Source organism: Gymnodraco acuticeps, unplaced genomic scaffold (genome assembly GCF_902827175.1).
Source record: "Gymnodraco acuticeps unplaced genomic scaffold, fGymAcu1.1, whole genome shotgun sequence".
Classification (NCBI taxonomy): Eukaryota; Metazoa; Chordata; class Actinopteri; order Perciformes; family Bathydraconidae; genus Gymnodraco; species Gymnodraco acuticeps.
In genome coordinates, this window is record NW_022990042.1 from 236,027 (window position 1) to 255,724 (window position 19,698).

A 19,698-nucleotide genomic window follows, 5' to 3' on the forward strand; every position below is an offset into this window, starting at 1 on the left:
ACAGACAGACACAACAGATATGCAAACAAACAGCTGCTGTATGAGACAGACAGAGATAGTGAGACAGATTGTAAGATTGAGATGGATAGATGAAGAAATAGATAATGAATGATAGAAAAAGATAGAGACAATAACTATAAGAAAGCTAGGTAGATAGACAGAGAGATAGGTTGAGTTTGGCTCTTAAAAGTGCCGTTGGTTTTATGATGGTGTAGATCAGTGTATGGGTTTGTGGTGTGGGTACCAGGGTGGGAATTTCACGACGGCCACGACGGCCATGGCTGATAGCTAATGAAATGTGTGGTGCAGCTTCAGCTGACATACGGTACCAATAGAGTTGTTCATCAGTGAGTTCAACAGATGCAGCCACCCCCGCTTGTCCCACAAATAAATTGGTTGTGGTTACGTCCCAAATGGACAGAGCCAGCTCTTTGTCATAACCATATGCATAACTTTGGTCGTCTTTTCTATCATAATTTAGCGTCGGATGGGGAGGGTCTGGAGGGGAACCATAAGGCCTGAGGAGGTTAATCCACGGCTTCCATTGTTGAAAAATGGAAAATAGTCCTGGTGTGTTGTCTTGGGGCCGGTCGAGCAACCCCCAGTATATAGTGGCATACTGGGTTGCTTCTGCTTCAGTGGATTGGGCCAACATCATTTGAGAACCTGACTTTATGGTGGATATTGAACAATTGAGGCGAGTGCCGTCTGGAAACGATATTATCAGTCCATCGGGGGAACAGAGGATGGAGGCATTAGCTTTGATAAGAACATCCCGTCCCATGAGGTTAGCCGGACTTTGAGGTGCCAGAATGTACTGATGGAAAAATATCTGGCCTGCTATTTTGGTGGTTAATGGCGTAGAGAGCGGTACTTGCTCTATCTAAAACCCTATGACTGAGACTTTATTACTTGAAATGGACGTGTTGAACACGGGGGAGTTGATAGTTGAATATCTAGCTCCTGAGTCAACAAGGAATGGTAGGTTCGAGTTTTTTTACAGTCATGTCCATGTAAGGATCCGCCAGGCCCGTACATTCTGGGTTCCCTGGGCGACCTCATTGTGGTGGGTAATAGTCTTGTTCGTACTGCACAAACTGGCCATAGGGGGCGGCCATCGCATTGGGTGCAACGTGACCCTGGCCTTGGTGTTGGGCTTGTGGGGCTGCCTCATGGGGTTTCTGGAAATACTGCATGTCTTGTGTGTACCATTGTCCATGCCCTCTCTGTCCCCCTTGTCCCCGCCCTCTCTGTGGCGGGGGTCCCTGTGGGCATTGCCTGTACCAGTGGTCGGTTTGTCCACAGCTGAAACACACCTGCTGCTGATCTTGGTTCTCTCCTGGAGCTGTTCCAAACCCTCCTCTACCTCTGGCTCTGCCTCTGAACCCGCCCCTCTTTTGCTGAAAACCATTATTGTAGCCATATTGGGGCTGGTTATAGGACGGACCTTGGTTGGGAAAACCCCCTTGTGGGTTTTGCGGCCGCGGTGCCTGCTCTGCTGGCGCCACGGGATGAACAATCAGCTGTTTGGCACTCTTTTTCTCATTTTGAACTGTTTTACGGGCTATTTCCAGCTGAGTACGGAGTAGTTGCACTCTCAACTCTTCTTCCTCGGTTTTATTCTTTGTGAGTTGTTTGTTAAATTTGCCTATATGATGGGCCAAATGACGCTCCCATGTCTGCGTGTTTAGGTGATCTGCTTCTGGGTTGTCCTCCATGAGAGCTTTAATGTCGGCAGGTACAGCTGCCAGTATCGCTTTACGGAACATCTGCACATGTTGGTCATTATTTTCTGGACTATAGTCAGTAGCTACTGTGTATTGTTGGCGTGACCTGAGCAACATGGTTGCTGCGGCCTCTCCAGGTATGAATGTGAAAGACAATGAACCGTAGCCTCCTCCTGTCTGTGGGAAATGTTCTCTCATTGCCTTGCTAAGCAAGCTGTGTATGTCGTTGGAAGAGATAGGCTTGTCATCGCTCATTCTTCCTGTACCAGATCTTCCCTCAACTCTCTCTACCTCATAGCTAGAAGTTTGTTGTGCTAATATCCTCCTGAAATCTCCAAGGCAGATTGTTTGTCCTACTGACATATCCGCAAACTTTCTCATCCACTGTCTCCCTCCCTCAGTAGGTAGCGGCATTTTGTCAACCAGTGCATGTATGTCTCCTAGTGTGAATGGGTGATAAGTGATATTCCCACTGGGGAGAATCACTAAAGGAGCCTGTAATACTGGGGCCAAAAAGGCGTGAGATGTGGGGTTGTCCGAGGTGTGATGGGATCTTAACCTCCCCCGGGGGAGTCCAATAACCTGTACATCAGTCAAATCAGTGATTGTTCCTTCCAGAGATATGCTCTTAACCTTTGTCCTATTTGTTCTGCATTTTTCCTGTGTCTGTTCTGCTTGCCCTTGCTGAGCAGTGGCCTGATAGCTATCTCTATACCCTGTGTGCTCTGCTTCAGAGTACAACGTATCACAATCATCTCCAGATGCTCCTCCCCTGCTTTTTGGTTTATAGCGGGTCTGGGCTTTTCTACTTCTAAAAGGATCGTCACCTGATATTTCTCCCTCAGAGGAGCTGTCTTCTGCTCTGTCTTGACTGTCTCCACTCCCCTCGTCTCTCTTATCACTTCTTCTCTCCTCTTCCTTTCTTCTCTTCTCATACTGCCTTCTGTCATAGTCAAATCGTACTCTATCCTCTCTCTCCTTCTCCTCTTGGCGTTCTACAATGGTGAGTAATTCTGCCTCTGTGGGGCTGCGCTTGCCTCTTTTAATAGGACTATTCCTTAAAGGAGTCAGTGAAACATTTCCCATGATTGTAAAGTTACCCCCCTTATCACTTGCTTGTTCTTGGTCTGATCCATAGCACCCTTTTGTTAGTGGAATCTGTAGATTAGACATGGGGGGTGCGTCTGGGACAGGGGGAGAGTAAGGAGGAGGTTGTTTAACTGGATTAAATAAATCCGGGTAAATGAGGGGGGAACTTGTTGGAGTTTTGAGGTTTTTACAACCCCACTCGGCTCCGCGTGTCGTTTTGACGAGTCCTGCTTAAAATCATAACAGGAAGGAAATCAGACAGAGAACACCCAGATACCAGTTTAAACAATCTCTTTTAATTATCAAAGGTAATAATGCAATGCACTATAATACATTACAACACCATATAATACAATATACTAAAATCATATTGTAATGTTTTAAGAAGTAGCCGGCCACTTCTGCCCTGGTTCGCGTGCTGCGGAGATCCTTCCGGTCCTGACAGCATGTGAAGAGAGGCCGAACTCAGGAATCAACAGAATATATACCAGAAGACAGAAGGAAGGGGTGAGGTCAGCTGGTCATCTTTTCAGGTCCCCTCATTGGCAGACGCAAAATATGCTTTGTCACAGTGACCCAGCGCTGGCCAGCAGAAAACCAAACAGGCCCATTTTACAACAAAACACATCTTATCACCCAAGTCATGTGTTTCTTTATGAAAGCCATACTTGTTGGGAATATAACAGTCATTATCCCATGACATCCTCAGAACTAGCTCACCAACAAGCCTAACTGTCTTCATACCCCCCCCAATCATCTCTGAACTTTTATTCACCCGAAGTAAGCTCACCCTTAGTCTAAAAGGACCATTGTCTCTCTTAACTGTGTGACTAAATTCTCAAGGCCTGCAGGATGCGCATAATTAACTTAGAACGAATTTAGCCACTATATCTAATGGTTAACCAAGAAAAACACTCAAAAGGGTAATCTTTTCACTCAAAACAGAACTCACAGGTAATTCTGCATTTTACCCCTCAAAAATAGCCCAAAGCACCCTTTTGATGAAAAGGGTACAAGTGAAAGAAAAAGACTATTGCGCTAATCTACTTTAAAGAAAAAGGGAACATTGTTTCAGGAATCTATAAAAAACCTCTCTATATTTAAGAGGAAAAATGTATTTTGTTCCTTCAACTATTAATACACAGGAATGTATATACCCACACATATATTAGGGATAACAGGATGCAATACACCTCTTATATATTGGTGAGATTAAAATGAATATACCAAAAATATGCTGCATCACATCTTCTGCATAATACTCTTCATAAACTTCCGCAACATGGACTATGCCCCTCCCCCCAAACATATATTAAAATGTCGGCCAGCGTTAGTACTGTCATGTGTAAAACAAAAGCGATTAAGATAACATATAACTCACACTTTAACACCGACGTATGCAGCCGTAATTAAGACAAATATTTTTCACACACCACTTATAAGCTGATATAAATGTAGCCTAGCTAAACTAGTTTAAGCTTATGTTGAACGTGAGCTAGCTAGCTAGCCGCCCGCAAGAATTATTTCACATTAATGTTGCTTTGCTGATTATGGCGAAAGCATTTCTCAGACTTCGAACAGTTCATTATGTATGATGAACCATACGAGTGAAGGCTTAAAAAAAAGCCCCAATTATTAAATCTAAGCAAAACATGCATCAGACTTTAGTGACACAACTTACTTTGTCAGAGGATGGATTGTAATGCCGGTAGCAGCGGTCTTTGGCTAATAGGTGGTTCTCTGAATTATGTAATTTCCTGTACCGATTATACAATAAAATATTAATACATTTCCTATATTTTGACACGATAACTCTTTAATAACCTAAGTAGCCTACGGACAAAAACAAAAAAGTATATATTGCCTTATAAAATACAGAAAAGTTTAAACATCTAGCATGATAATAATAAAAAAAGACTAATGATATCTTAAACCAAAATAAATAAAATGGAAAATTAACCGACAACAACAATTTAACATAAATAAAACAAGGATTAAAACAAGGATAAGTTTGAATCAATGTTGTGTAAAGTACCCGTTATGGTTAAAAAAAATATTTTTTTATTTTTATTTTTTGAAAATAAAACAGCTTCCGGCTTCCCGGGACACGAAGAGGAGACACGAACAATTCTTCCACTTGAAATGCGTTTAAACTGTGTCAGAGAGATGTTTAATCGGTTCATTTCAATTGTTTAATAATTTGTGTTTAATACTGGCAACTTCTAATTGTTGGAAAAACGAAAACGTTCCCAATAGAGACGCCCCATAGAACATTTTTTTTGGGGGGGGCGTTCGATCCAGCTTCGATTCCGTAACCTTGACGCACTGCCAATCCAACATCCAATCCCGATTTGAAGTTTAATCACGGGGACTGTAGTCCTAAACGATAGCTGGGGATTATGGGTAGTGTAGTGTCTTCGGCCATCCTCACCTCGATGACAGCGCCAAGTCGATGATGCTCGAACTGTCCCTTATAGGCCTACGTCTGTTTCCGGTTATTTTATTTTGAAATTCAGTTCCTGACGGACGCCAAAAAAGCCCGAGATTATGGAATTAAACCAATAAATACTGTAAAAGCAAGGATAATTGTGTGTTATTGGTGAGTAAATAACAGTGTGTTATTTTGAAAAGAATAACAAATTAGAAGGAAAAAAATATTTTAAAAATACAGATTTCAGTATTCTGAGGCTCTGAGCCCCATTTCTTTTCCTCACAGACGGCAACAAAAGTCCGAAATTATACGATTTAAAATAAAAGCAATAATTGTGGCTTGATATTGAGTAAAACATGTTTTTATGAACCACACAGCTTCTGGTCTTCCTCGACCCGACCGGAGAAAAAGACGTGCTGCAGGCAGTAGAAATACATTGCTTTTAAAATCGTGCTGTGCAACACGAAAAAAATCGTGCTGTGCAACACGAAAAAATGGGCAAATCGTGTTGGTGAACACGAATCAATAGATTAAAAATCGTGTTGGTGAACACGAAATGCCGTGAGACTGGGTTGGTCTGTCAGACATGTTTTAGATCCCTGCAAACCAAGGGAGCCAACACATCAGACTTGGCTAAGCACCTCGCCGACCGGCATCCAGAGCTGTTTAAAGAATTTAAAGACAGACAGGTTAGCGAATGTGAGAGATAACATAATTACATCATGCTCAAGCCCATGCCCTCAAATCTAAGTCAAACCAGTGTCATTTATTTTCAGGCATGAAAACGGGACAGGGGTGAGAAGGATATTATCCCTCTAGGGGGGTCCGGGGGCATGCTCCCCCGGAAGAACATTTTGAATATTCCATATTTTAAAGCATCAATCTGATGCATTTTGAGATGCATTTTTTTTTGCCAACCGGGGGAGAGCTGGAGAAACTTAACTTCAGCCATGAGTCAAAAATATTATGGCCTCCTTACTAGTGCTGTAGCGACGCGTCGACTTCAAAATATCGTCGACGACATATTTCCACGTCGACGCGTCGCTACACACACGTGGGTCACCCAAAGCAACAAGCAGTTCGCAATCGCACTTCACACACAATGGAGATTGAAACGGCTACCACCTCCTCCTCACAGGATTGCGCACGAAGCCCCCAAACGAAAACATCTCGCCCTAGGTCTTCAAAAGCATGGGAATATTTTAAAGTTAGTCCAAAACGCAAAGATATTTATATCTCACTGAGACTGCTGCATAGCCTAGCAGAAGCAGCAGCTAGCATTTGCTCTCCGATTTTTACATAAAATGGAATTATGGATTATAAATTCAATCATTTTTTTATACATAGACGTTAAAAACCTATGGATTAACCGATTCAGCCGCGTTTTTTCTCATTTTAATGCCATTGAACACGTCTTTTGATCAGATTGACAGCTACGGCGGTGAGACGATCTCCCTAGAAGCTCTGTGAAGGTACGTGTTGTGATGACTGTATTTGCTTCCCCTGTCTCGAGTCCGGATCACTCAGTGATGATACTATATACCTACATAATCTGTGGAGTCTCAGCTTTAATCGGATATATTGTATGTGCAGCTACGATAAGTAATAATGATACTTTTATCTTGAGTTCTGTGCCAATGTCCGTTAGCATTTTTCGCTCAGGGGTCATTTAGATGCTTCTTATGAGACTTGTGTTTTGTTTTGGTAAACATGGTTTATATCGTCAATTAGCTGAGATTATTTCTGTTAATCTGGTATAACACATTAATAGGTTCTTAAATATTAAGATCCCCTGAGACACAGTATCGTGAAAAAAAAATGTTTTACATTACGTTTTTTATGAATTGAACAACAGAAAAATAATCGTTAGATTAGTCGACTAATCGATCAAATAATCGCCCGATTAATCGTTTTCAAAATAATCGTTTCCCCCCAGCACTACTCCTTACTAAGTATTATCAGGGATGCAAACTCATCAGGTATGAAAAAGGTGACAAGGACCCGAGCCCCCCGACCCCACGGAATATCGGCTTTAAAATGAGGAATAACAGAGGATTTTAGCAGTCAAAACAACTAAAGCAGCAGTGTTAATAATAACAGAAACGCTAAAGAGTCACATCTAATAGAAATATATAAAAGCATTTATTTTAATTGTGTAGCAGTCAGTTTATAATTTTGGCAGCACTGTTGAGCATTTTGAAAATCTATTGTCATGCCTCTGTGCAAGGCTTAGTCTTTCTATCTTTATGGCATCTGGTGTAAAGTAACTAAATGCATAAACTCAAGTAATATAGCCTACTTGGGTACAATTTTGAGATACTTGTACTTTATTTATTTCAATGTTTTGCTACTTTGTTCTTCTTCTCCTCTACAGTTCAGAGGTAAATGGTGTACTTTGACTCCACTACATGTATTAATACTAGGGCTGTCAAGTTAACGCGTTAATAACGCGATTAACGCATGTGTATTTTTTTCCCTCGGCCGCCCCGTAGTTTCAGAGCGCATCGAGTTTAAAATACCTTCTACAAGCTGATAATGACAGCCCCGCTCCTACCGTCCGCTTGTGGCAGACCACACTTCCACGCTCACCGGCAGGCACCGACTGGCTACTGGGAGGACCGGGAGGGTGTGTGTATGTGTGGCCCGAGCGAGCGAGAGAGAGACCGTACGTGCATTGTTGTTGTTAGCATCTGGTGCTAGCTAGCTGCGCTAACGGATATACGGAGCTGTTTAAATGAAAACAGAGGAGCGACATTTCGACACAACTGCGCCGAGCACTTAACTTTATGCAGGAAGCCAGACAGTGGGACATTGTACGAAAAGTCAGCACACTCAGCACGGATAGTGCGCGCAACATGATTGCAGCGTCCAGGCAGCTCCCGTTCGAGCATATGCCTTGAGTTGCACATAGCTCCAACGATCCATCACACACACACACACACACAATTTGTATTGTATTATTGAATGAGAGAGGTTTCCAGGTTGAATTGAGGCGAATATTTGTAATGTTCAGAGGTTGTTGTGTTTAATATTCATGAGAATATTTGTCATTGTTCAAATGATAATAAACATTAGCATAAAGCATATTTGTCCACTCATATGTTGATAAGAGTATTAAAAACTTGAAAAATATTCCTCTAAGGTACATTTAGAACAGATCAAAAATGTGCGATTAATTTGCGATTAATCGCGATTAACTATGGACAATCATGCGATTAATCGACTGACAGCCCTAATTAATACCTTTTAGTTACTTTACAGATGTGGATGAATGATGTGAAATCTAATCAAGTGTTGAATCAGACTTTAGTTCCACCTGGAGTAAATCCACAAGCTACCCTGCAGTATACAAAGTCATTCAAACTAGCTGCACCTTTACCAGCTTTGAGAACACTTTCATGATCAATCATTATAAAACATATCATATATATTATTCTGAAATGGACCAATCTGCACAACGACTACTTTTACTGTCGTTACTTTCACTATATTTTGATGAGAATACTTTTCTACTTTTACTTGAGGAACATTTTGAATGCAGTACTTTTACTGTAACTTAGTATTCCTACACTCTGATACTTCTACTTTTACTCAAGTACAAGACCTGAGTACTTCTACTTTTACTCAAGTACAATATCTGAGTATTTCTGCTTTTACTCTAGTACAAGATCGGAGTGCTTCTACTTTTACTCAAGTACAAGATCTATACTTATACCACCTCCGTTTATAGCCTATGAAAAAAAAACTATTAGAAAACGAAGGCTAAAGCTAACGTTAGCAGATAGTGACAATGTATGCTAGCTAGCTAGCTCAACGATAATATTGCGACAGAAAAACTTTTCAGTGCACATCACGCTCTGCGCTCCGACAGGGAGCTCTGCTCTGAACACCTGAACGGCCCATTCTAACAGCTGTTCACCAGCGGTCCAGTCTGTACCACAGTGACTCCGGACCGCACAGTTAATATTAACGAACGCACCCGTAGGTAATGTGGCTGCTGAAGCTAGATCATCATCGCGGAGCAGCAGAGCCGACAGGCAGGAAGACTCGAGCACACAGCTCGCGCTGCATTATAATATATAAAAAAAGAACACCATGCGTGTCATGACGGCACATAACAGCTCGCGGCCGCAGATTACTCCGGGTCCCAGACCCCCCCATACCCCAAAAATATTTTTATTGCAGATCTACATGAATCACACAAACGACCTATTTTGGATTCAAAACGGCGAATTTCGCCGAAAGGTGAGTGATTTTCATGCCTGTATTTTGTGACAAATGAACGTTTTCGTAGTTTGCCGAGGCAATTAATGGCAATAACTGTCTAATATGGCTATCTTTTTAGCTAACTTACCAATGTGGTTCTGGTTCTGGTGTGAAATAAAGCACAATAATTACATTTAAGACTGTTTCCTGTTTTTTAAGAAAAGTATCGAAAAATAATCGGAATTGCAATTCTTGACTTGGTATCGGTATCGAAACCAAAATGTTGGTATCGTGACAACACTAGTGTGCTGGCTATCCAAAGATCTCTCAAACCCTTAACTCTAGGATTTATGCATATAACTGGTGGTGGTTTCATAGCACGTCAGCATGTATACGTGTCTCTCATCTTGATCTTGAAACCGCGGACATTTTATTTTATGTTATAATAAGTGAATGCCAGTAGATCAGCGCGGGCCATGCATTTGCCTCCCGCGGGATAAAATATCGTTTAAAATTGTGTTACGATGTCTAAAGTTACTGATAAGTCACATGTTTCCTGCCTGGCCTTGCCCATGGCATTAGTTTATCATTACCGGGCGGAGCCCCCGAGACAAACAGCAGCAACAAGCACGTTGCAAAAGTCTCAATAGTAAACTGTGCCGCCGAAACATAATTTCAGCCAATCAGCGCCGTCAAATATTTTGGTCACGAGGGCGCTCACGTTGGCACCCACGTTGCTTACGTGACGTGAGTTGTTTTTTAGACTTGTGAGTGACCAAGGTGACGCAGTATTTAGAATGGTGTGCAGGTGGAGTCGCCGGATCTCGGTCCACACCCAATTCCGTGCAAGAGCTACTCTCCAATCCTTTCCAAAGGAGAAGTTTGGGAGATAAATTGATACTTAAAGACCTTGGACCGGACCAACCCGATTTGTATATATCACAGCAAGCTCGTGAAAAAGACAAAACGTATCAACGAGGCTAGCTGGATGCAAACGATGCAAACAGGTAAATGCTATCTTTTGTTTCCCATGCTTGCTCTTCAAACAGCCGGGGACAGATACGATCTGTTCAGAAACTAGACAAAAGTTAAACAAGTACAAACCACAGACTGTCTATGTCATGGAGAATACAGTCGCTGGTTTATTTATGTCTGTATAGGCCGTTGTTGTGAGTGTGGACGGTCGGAACATATATAACGTTAGCTTAGCCAAGCTCCATTCAGAAAACAAGCATTCTAAAAGGTTTTTCGCCTGCCGTCTGTCTGCAGACTTGTCAAAGCATTAATTCATGGTTTTTACTAACCGGTATCAGTATGTTGTTACGTCGGCATCATTTAGAAACGTGTATTACAATTTAAGCACGGTAAAATATGTTCATTTTGTTGTAGTTGTAGCTCCCGAGCCAGCGCGTCTTGTTTGAATGATGCGAGTAAACACAGCTGGCAGCCGCGGTGAAACTCGAGCGACTAGAGCGATGCGATAGGAGCGTTTAGAGCGAAGCGAATATTCGCATCGCGTCCGGTCTGAACGCAGCATTAAAGCGAGCTCCGCGCTGCACTGGAAACGCGCCATTATATCACCAGAAGTCCTAATTTAAGGGGTTGTTTTTACTCACTATATCAATAGCCCCACCAAAAATATTTTCCACCAGCCGCCACTGGTGTCTGTGTGTAATGGAGATCCCTGCATCGTCACGCCGTTCGACCATCGTGTCGGCGTAGTCGAGCCCTGCGTAGCCAGGCAGGCGACCCTCGGGTCGTTTTCATATAAGCCCGGCACTGATTTCGGCAGTCAGCATCTTACGATGTACTAGTAAGCCCGGCAGTGATTCCGGCAGCTTGCTTGATCCACGTGTTAATTTCTCATTTCATCCATAGATCACCGCAGTCAGCCCGCAAGGTAAGAAACTCATTACATCTCAGTATATTATACTTCACTTCTTTTGGGGGGTTTCATCGGAGCGGTTCTTCCCCCTCCTGAATGATTATCCTGCAAACTGGGGCCTAATCGCCAAACACCATTCCATTTACCTGTTATAATTCTGGCAATCATTATTACTTTCATATTATGTGTCCCGGTAATAAATATGTATTTAATTTCATACATCAACGTCTCTCCTGATTGAAATGAAGCTCAGCGCAAGTTCAATCAGGAAGACCAAGCTCTTCATTCATATTACATGTCATTTCAATACTCTCTCCTCCCTCATTAAGTGATCGGGGGCGTCACTCCCCAGCTAACCAATCACTCCTCTCTCCATTCTCACAAGCCTATCGTTGCACCCGCTAATCCCTTTAAATCTGCTCTTCCCTCTTGTCAGCTGTCATTTCAGGTGACAATACGCAACCCTCCTCCACCCCTCTCGCCTCCCGTCTCCTACAGGGCCAAGCTAAACCTTCTCCCTTCAGACCGGTCCCGCCTACTTATCACCACCACCAGTGTCTAGACCCCGGGGGGTTTCATCGGAGCGGTTCTTCCCCCTCCTGAATGATTATCCTGCAAACTGGGGCCTAATTGCCAAACACCATTCCATTTACCTGTTATAATTCTGGCAATCATTATTACTTTCATATTATATGTCCCGGTAATAAATATGTATTTCATACATCAACGTCTCTCCTGATTGAAATGGTGTGATGTGGCACTGAGCCGGGTGGTTTTATGCCAGCGCACATGGCACAGTTGACTTCTTTGTCAAACACTGATGGAAAAAAAATGCTAATGTTACATCTCAAGTACAACAATATCACAATTGAATTGACATTTTGAAAATGTAGCACGCACCTGATGCTGTCAGTATTTCCATGGCCAACACTTTTCTTTGATGCGCCATCTCCTTTTTTGTGGTCCCAAAGGCCATTGTTGGTGTTTTAGGAAACACTTCCATGACCTCCTTTGCCATCTTAAAGTGATACACCATTTTATGTTCTGAAAATAACTATCCAACTACCCCAAATGTGTTTTTGGGAAAGGCAGTAAAACAGACTTAATCCAAAAAGCTGAAAGAATGTTGTATTGGCAAAAAGCATATATGAAAAAAAATATTACACTTACCATGCAGACAACTACCCCACAGCTATTGCCATCCTGCTGTACTGGGTGTTTCATTACTCCTCCTTTCCATTTTATGTCTACCCAGTCTGTCTGCAGCAGGTCCTCCTCATTTTTAAGTAATCACTGCGTGAGATAAGATATATTATTAACGTACAATGTATACTGTATAAATACAATACTCGCATAATAAAATAAATCCTTGTCAGACTGTGTCTCAGCAGTCGAGTAACACAATTTGAAGTGATGTTAATGCATGTTTCCCAAATGTATATTTTAAGATGTAACATGCAGATACCTAGTCTGATATCAAACTGAATTGACAATTGTTCACTCTAAGGACAGGTTGTTTATTCAGTGGATTGGGTGATATGGTATAATCGGTATGGACCAAAGTCAAACATGCACACATTTTTCACACATTATATATTCTGGTGTAGTAGCACATAAAATAAAAAAACAAAAGGGCTGGTTGTGGCAATATAGCTGATCCATCTATTCCCACATAAATATAACAATACATATAAACATAATATATGAGGGAATATAATGAAATAAATATTTTTGAAAAATAGGTGAAATTGTATGCAGTTAGTACCTGATTTTTTTGGCAGCATTGTCTGAGTTTTGTTCGTTGCGTGCAGGATCTGCCAAATACACTGTGCTTTCTTCAGCATTGATGTACTGTGGACACAGAAAAAGAAATATATATTTTTGAAATAAACACGACATCTCCAAAAACTTGGCTGATCAAGAAATATACAATGATATGATATAGACACTACTAACCAGACATGTCCAGTGTACATACAGTCTACTCTACATGTACAAAGGACACAATGTAGCTGTCAAAGTGTATCTGTAATACATTAGAACAAAACAACTTCCATTTCCCATCAGGCTGTATTTATTTTCTTTATACAGTAGTGTCAAATAGCTTGATAGAGTATGTTTATATTTAGACAAAGACATAAGGAAAACCTTTGTAGTTATCCTCAATAGAAACACAAGTTACCTTGGACAAAGTGTGCTTCCTGACCTCTTCTCTTTTCCCAAAGAGGATCACACCAGCTGTGTAGTGGTTGAGAATATACATCCTTGTCCCCAGTTTACATTTATGTGCATGTATATGGAAAAGTCACTCGATGATCTGGAGAGAATGTCGACAAGCAGACATTAATAAGAAATACAATTATATTAAATAATAATGTAGTTGACAGGTGTCAAGCTTTGTTGATAAAATCTGAAAATTATAACAGTGAATGACCACATTTGACTACTTCTTCTAGTGTACAATAAAAGTTAAATATTCAACTGTGGATGCCTTTTAAGATTCACTTTTAAAAACAGTTTAATACATTTTAGGCTTTGGGTGCTAACAAGACTTCAGTGGTGTGCCATGAAGCTAGCGTTACATGAATATTGGATTAATGTGTAGTGAAGAGACTTGGTATGAGCACTGGTTCTGTCCTATAATATGCTTGAAATACCTTGCCTGTAAGCCACTGGTGTGGTCTAAGGGTCCGTATGTCAGAGTGACGGATGGTAAAACTGTTGCCTCTTACACCTCAGTGTCCTTTTTTTCCCACAACGCGGTCAGCTGGGGGTCATAAAAAAAATACTATATCATTTGTATGTCTAGATTGTCTAGATCAGTGCTTCTCAAACTCTTTTAAGTAATGTACCCCCTTTGAAACATTTTCTCAGCCAAGTACCCCCTGACCGACCCGAACGTTTTTGATCGAAAAAGCCTATATAAATGATTACAATGTAGTGATGTTCCCTCAGTGTGTGATTTATTAACTCCTTCGTGCATGCACAACAAACTAAGGATATTTTCATCTTCATGCATGAAAAAAAACAACATAACAACGTTTTTATAAAACAGATTTTTCCAAGGAGTTTTTCAATTTAAGTCATATGTTTAACAAACCAATGAACAAAATTATATATTGTGAAAAACTATAAAATACATACACATTTGACATGTTTATATGAGGACCCCCTTGGTGGTTCTAGGAATATTTTATATACAATTGTGTTTTCTATGTAACTTATTGTACTGAGATTATTTTTGTAATCATGCATGGTATTTTTTTAATTAACCTTTTTTTAATTTAATTTTTTTAATCTCACGTACCCCCTGCAGTACCCCAACGTACCCCCATTTGAGAATCACTGGTCTAGATTGTTAACAGAGCATGAGATACACATTGTAAATTGAAATGTATTATTTTATAACGTTCCTTACATTCAAATCTGCATTTTAACTTTTTAGTTAATCAATTATTTTACTATTTTTATCTGGTCCCTCGGATGAACTCCCTGATGATGTGTCCTTACAGTTTCTTACCTCTGATGAAGCATCCACTCCCTTTGTGTCATCCTCAGCATGCTCCATCATTTCTGATGTGGATGAAGATTGACCTTGTCTTGCCTTGTCTTTTGGATCCTGTATAGAAGACGAAACATCAACATTGCCTTTCACATTGTCCAATATGTGTTGTTAAGTGCACGTCATAGTTAATCACTTCATCACACAATTTGAATCTTCAGTTATTCTATCATTACCTATACTATTGTTTTTGTTTTGTTTGTCTACCCTCCCTCCCAAATGTAAAGCGTCTTTGGGTTCAAGAAAAGCGCTATAGAAATCAAATGTATTATTATTATACTAATAGAAAATGCAACATTAAGCTGTAGATTCCAAGCTGGTTTAGATGTATGTGTTTCAAATGCTTCCTGGCTTTGTGTTATGTTCACATTTCGCACCCTTTGGTAATGTTCGGGTCAAATTGACCCGGGACATATTTCAGGGTTTAAAAAAAATACAGAATTGAATTCAACATGCACAATTCCTTATATATATTGTCTTTAACTCATTCCCCAACAATATAAATGAACTATATGATTAGTTTTTTAAAATACTCTTTGCTAGATCAAATTTAACAATGGAAGTGTCCATCGTTTTTTGTGATACAAATGTAATTTATGTTAAAAAACACTGTAATAAAAACTAAGTTTACATTTTGCTCATGCTTTTCTAGGACTAATGTAAATGAAACATTTTTTCATTAATGTTTATTATTTTTATTCTGTCATATAATAATCAAAGCCCTGACGGAAATAAAGCAATTTATCAGCAATTGGAACACAAGAACCACACAGCCAAAAGTATTTGGCTGTGAAATATAGAGGGAATGAAACAAATGACATAGAACATATAAACACAAAGCAAATAAAAACAATTAACAGTTCACTATTCATAAAATACAGTATATCCGAAAAATATATTGATGAAGTGACGCTGCAGAACATCATGTGAGTCAATGGGCAAGTCCCTTTAGGAAACACATGATGTACAGAACTTCTTCGTGTGTATAGCACAGATGTACTTGTTGCAGTTGCTGCATGTAGTCTGTGTCTTGGAGTCCTTTGAGGGTCCACAGACCTCACAGCTGGCTGTGGGGGTCTTCTTGCGGCTGGCTGTGGGGGTCTTCCAGCAGCTGGCTATGAGTCAAGTTCATCTTCCAATTTGCTGTCAAATTCTGAGTTTACCTCCACATTATCCTCATCTTCAGAAATGTCTTCCTGTTCCACTTCACCGTGTTCTTCTAATGCATTCCACTCACTCTCATCCATTATTAGCTCCAAGGCTCTTTGAGCAGAATATCTTTGGTAGATAATTGTAGTTCTGCACTACACTGTTACTACACTGAGGTTATGTCTCTGTTTAGTCCCTCCTCCGGCGTGCAGGTGCGAGGGGGGACAGTGCGAGAAAATGTAAAATGTTTATACATTTCTGGAAGATCTAAAATGTTTATAATGTTCTAGGATAGTTTTGTGTACACACTACAAAGGGTAAAGATCAAGGGAAACCAGGATCAAACAGCTTCTCTATGCATACAATTGTGTGTGTGTGTGTGTGTGTGTGTGTGTGTGTCTTTAGTTTGTGTGTTTCTGTGTGTTTTTCTCTGTCTGTCTGTCCTGGTATTGTATCCGGGTCAGATTGACCTGAACCTCTTATGAAGGACATAAATGCGGGTGGGCATTTTTTCATAAGTGGAAAAAAATAAAAACAATTCCACATGTCCTTCACAATAAATAAGCCCCGGCCATTGAATTTCAGGTTGAACGAAAATATCCTTATATATTTTTTTATTCATTGAAAATGGAAATCGGGTCAATTTGACCCGAACACCACACAAGGGTTAACCATGCTAAATGGGATTACCTGTGATGGAATATGTGCTTCAGTTTGTTTATGGGTGTCACATAAACTCCTCGCCTGTTCTGCTTTCTTTGTTTCCATCGCTCCATGTCCACACGATGGGTCTGCAGTTAATAAGGAATATTGACAGGGTAAATGCACTCTTAAATTACCTTTCATTACATATTCTGCCATTTCACATTATCCAATGTTGTTTTCTTTTCACAACAAACATTTTCTTTGCCTGAAATAAATGTATTATTTCACTGTGGTCACTGTCAATGGCACTGTGGCCACTGTCGATGGGGCAGGCCGTGTGGTCACTGTCGATGGCACTGTGGTCACTGTCGATGGGGCAGGCCATGTGGTCACTGTCGATGGCACTGTGGTCACTGTCGATGGGGCAGGCCGTGTGGTCACTGTTGATGGCACTGTGGTCACTGTCGATGGGACAGGCCGTGTGGTCACTGTCGATGGCACTGTGGTCACTGTCGATGGGACAGGCCGTGTGGTCACTGTCGATGGCACTGTGGTCACTGTCGATGGGGCAGGCTGTGTGGTCACTGTCGATGGCACTGTGGTCACTGTTGATGGGGCAGGCCGTGTGGTCACTGTCGATGGCACTGTGGTCACTGTCGATGGGGCAGGCACTGTGGTCACTGTCGATGGCAATGTGGTCACTGTCAATGGGACAGGTTGTGTGGTCACTGTCGATGGCACTGTGGTCACTGTCGATGGGGCAGGCCGTGTGGTCACTGTTGATGGGACTGTGGTCACTGTCAATGGGACAGGTCGTGTGGTCACTGTCGATGGCACTGTGGTCACTGTCGATGGGGCAGGCTGTGTGGTCACTGTAGATGGCACTGTGGTCACTGTCGATGGGGCAGGCCGTGTGGTCACTGTCGATGGGGCAGGCTGTGTGGTCACTGTCGATGGGGCAGGCTGTGTGGTCACTATCGATGGCACTGTGGTCACTGTCGATGGCACTGTGGTCACTGTCGATGGGGCAGGCTGTGTGGTCACTGTCGATGGCACTGTGGTCACTGTCGATGGGACAGGCCGTGTGGTCACTGTCGATGGCACTGTGGTCACTGTCGATGGGGCAGGCCGTGTGGTCACTGTCTGTCGATGGGCTAGCAGGTGCTGCGGTCACCATCTGTGTCTTGTGTCTCATCTGCACATGACAAGGAGCAAATTAAATCCAAATATTTAATTATTAATCAAATAATATAAAATATTATAGCACATCCAAATTAAAGTTGTTCACACAGGCAGACTGATGATGAAGGTAAAAGCAAAGCAGAAATAAGAATCATGGTAGTGTAATATTTATAAAAAATATAAATATAAAACTTTCTTTACCTTTTTATGATGATTATAGGCATGATGTGTCCTATTGTTCTTGGAATCGGGAATTCCAAGCTCCTGACACACCTCGCTCCAGAAAGTGGCTTTCTCGTCACCTTCATCATTGTCTTTCGTTTTGGTTGTAGCTCGAAGCTCGTCAGTGACAGCCAAAAGGACTTCTTTTGTTATTGATTTTTTTCTTGGCTGAAATTGAAATGTCAAAGTTCTGTAATTTCTTTGTAAAAAAATATGAAATTTGAAATTGTGTGAAAAATAAGAAACACTTACCTTCCCAAACGTTGAGAAAACAAAGACTGAAAATACACAAGTTAAAATCTTATATTTATAGTTAGCCTTTTCACTCAGTTTAGACTTTTTTTAATTGTAATAAACAAGAACATTGTTTTATTTTCAAAAATAATACATATACATCTTGAGAAAACAGTTTATCCGTTGACACTTTTTATGGGGATTCTTACATTTGGACATGTTAATACAATTTGAAAAGAAAATGTATCACCCCAGACCCCCCAGCAGGGTTTTTATTTACAAACGTGTCATCTGTTAAACAACATGTGAGTTTGCAGTGTGTCGGGTGGAGAAGAGCGCAAATCTCTTTAAAAAAAAGATGGAGGTTATTGGTATCCTCATGATTTTACCCAACGTGATATAATGGATCCTAAAACAATACTCTGTAACCTGAAACTGTCAATTCTGTCTACAGGTGTTGCTGACAAATAGTAGGGAAACTAGTGTGTGAAGGTGTCTCACGTCCACTTTTCAAAACAAAGTGAAATTCGAAAAATTGCACCAACCACACAATTTTAATAAACAGGATAGGATTAATGTCTCTTTTTTTTCTCTTGTGTAATAAACAATTCATATAAACATTTGTGTTTTATTTTCGAACACAATTATGTATATAACAACTTTTCTGTTGAAATACATATATACGTACTGTTACGGTTGCTGTTTGTCTGCTCCTTAATCTGCTGGGATTGTTTGCAGCTGTGTGCGTGTGTGTGATTATGCAAATGAGCTGTGTGGTTGCCCCAACATCATTAGCTGCCCATCCTCTGGTCCGTCTCTGAAGATGGGGATTGGATTGACGTCTTCCAATCGCAGCGCACAGCCGGCGCACACCTGCTGGGGAGAAGTACAAAGGCAGCGGACTATCACCACTCTGGAGGCTCTGCTGTGTGAGCGGAGGCCTCTCGCTTGTTGCTCTCGTTTGTGTGCAACTGTGTAACCAGTGGTTAACTAGACTAGTCTTGTGTGTTAGTAGTGCCTATAGCTTAGTTAGAGATTAGAGTAGTTTAATAGGGTGTTTAGAGTATCTTAGGGTTTTGTGACTGTTGCCTTTAGTTTACCTGTGTGTTTTGGATAAATTCCCTGTGTTAGTCTGTACCACTTTTAAAGTGAGGTTTTGTTTAGTTTTTATTTAGTGTGAGTGTTATTTCTTTTACACAGACTCCTATTTAAGAGTCCTCCCTTTGTTTGGTTATTTGTCAACCTGTGCCCTTTTGGCCCTTTTGTTTGTTCAGGCTGCACGCCTGCCATTTTGTTTACCGCTGCTATTATAAATAAATCACTTATAATTATACCAATACGGTTGTGTTTCTTCCTTTTAGTTCCC

The 19,698-nt window shown here is 41.0% G+C and overlaps 1 long non-coding RNA gene across 1 annotated transcript; it reads right to left on the reverse strand.

Annotated features, from left to right (window-relative positions):
- Positions 1–12,129: 12,129 nt before the first annotated feature.
- LOC117545468 lies at positions 12,130–12,581 on the reverse strand. The gene is made up of 3 exons (XR_004568840.1): positions 12,509–12,581; positions 12,239–12,356; positions 12,130–12,155 (listed from the first exon to the last, which is right to left on the reverse strand). It is a non-coding gene; the product is annotated as an uncharacterized LOC117545468 (long non-coding RNA).
- Between the last annotated feature and the right edge of the window lie 7,117 nt (positions 12,582–19,698).